Below are 1,716 nucleotides of genomic sequence, written 5' to 3'. Positions count from 1 at the left end.
AATTTCGGCGCGCTTCGCGCCATTTTGTCTCTTAACCCCCCCCATTTGCAAAATCCTGGATCGGTCCTCCCCTGAGTCCATTAGTCGGCTAGATTCGGTCCAGTCTGGCCTGCGAGCGAGCTAGGAGCCCATGTAGCTTACCACCGCGGATCTAACCTAAAGCCACTATGGTTACATACAAAAACCCCTTGCCTGGTTACGTCATAGATACTATTTATATATATGCATGTGATTTTTTTAGGCAGTGGCTATTTTTACGGGCCCGTAATCCGACCGTGGGTGGCTATTTTTACGGCAGGATGATTTATCTATGATTTACTCATTTTAAAACCTGGGAAACACTCTAAAATAAAAAAACTAAGCCCTAAACCAACCTTGGGGACTCCTAACATAACTAGGGGGCTCATAAAATGACTGGGGACACTCTAAAAAAAAAACCGCCACCCTAACCCCTAAACCCTAAAAACAATAGCTAAACCCTAAAAACAATAGCTAAGTAGGAGACTCCTAACATAACTAGGGCTCCTAACATAATTAGGGAACATAGCGAAGTAGAAAGATAAAAAAATCAATTTGTTAAAGTCAAAATTATAAAAAAAAAAGAAATGGTCTGAGCTGAATTCGAACCAGTGCCCGTCCGTGTCCAACCCAGCGCCTTCCCCACTGTGCCACCACGATCCTGCTGCCTTATTGATGCTGATTGTCATGTTTATACGTCACTTCATTTCTATATTCCCTGCCGTAAAAATAGCTGTATACAATGAGATTACGGGACCGTAAAAATAGCCACTACGTTAATTTAAATGTTTTAAATTTGTATTAAATTTTTTATCCTAAGATATGATTGTTCTGTGAGACGTGATTACTAATTTTGTGAGCCTATGATGGCTCAAATTTTCTCCCCGGCCTCTTCTACGCTACTACTTTAGAAGCTGCATACACTTGATATATATAAATTGCATGAAATCATTAGAACATGTCAAAATGTGTGTGTGTGTGAAACTGCTATTGGGCCTAGAAAGCATAGGCGGCTACGAATCTTGAATTAACCAGGGCTCATTAATTATTTATAAAAATTAGGGGTGTGGTCAATTAATAAAATGACTGAAAGTCCTTATGATAGCTCACAGAAGCCAGTTACCACACTAAAATAACTGTAAAGTGGAGCTGATAGCAAGTATAAACAGTTGTGGCTATAAAAAATGAATTCTAGTGATGATATCACTCCTAATAATAACAAAACACACCTTTTGGGTGTGGTTTTGGTTGGAAACTACCAGGGCAAAGCCCTGGCTTGCCCGGGCCTATAGCCGCCTATGCTAGAAAGATTGATGCCTTGCATGATTGTTGAGGGCCATGTTGCTCCATTACCCTTGCCACGTGTAGGCGTATGGGCAAGTTGATTGAGCCACACCTTTCATACTTCCTCTTGCAATTGTGTCTTTGTACGAGTTGTCTTTGTCTTGCTAGAGGTCTCTGGTCTCGTTGGCATGGAGCTTTTTCAAGTTACAAAAGCTGGTTGGAGGAAAGAATGGTCGCTGCTAAGCATCTAAAAGGGATTTGGTGCAATATGAAGCATATTCTTTATTACATCTTGCTTTCTGCATTAGCCCATTCGGCATACTCCATAGAAAGTTGCCGTCCACGAAAATTATTTCAGAGTCAGCCAGGCTCAGTCACGCCCTTGCCGTATATCATTCTTTGACGTATTCATTC

At 41.1% G+C, this 1,716-nt stretch overlaps 1 long non-coding RNA gene across 1 annotated transcript; it reads right to left on the bottom strand.

The window, feature by feature from the left end:
• Positions 1–534: 534 nt before the first annotated feature.
• Positions 535–1,710, bottom strand: LOC109585682 (uncharacterized). Its single transcript, XR_002186602.1, has 2 exons — positions 1,248–1,710; positions 535–1,193 (listed from the first exon to the last, which is right to left on the bottom strand). It is a non-coding gene; the product is annotated as an uncharacterized LOC109585682 (long non-coding RNA).
• Between the last annotated feature and the right edge of the window lie 6 nt (positions 1,711–1,716).

Source organism: Amphimedon queenslandica, unplaced genomic scaffold (genome assembly GCF_000090795.2).
Source record: "Amphimedon queenslandica unplaced genomic scaffold, v1.1 AMPQUscaffold_13024, whole genome shotgun sequence".
NCBI lineage: Eukaryota > Metazoa > Porifera > Demospongiae > Haplosclerida > Niphatidae > Amphimedon > Amphimedon queenslandica.
This window is presented reverse-complemented; position numbering and strand designations above follow the sequence as displayed.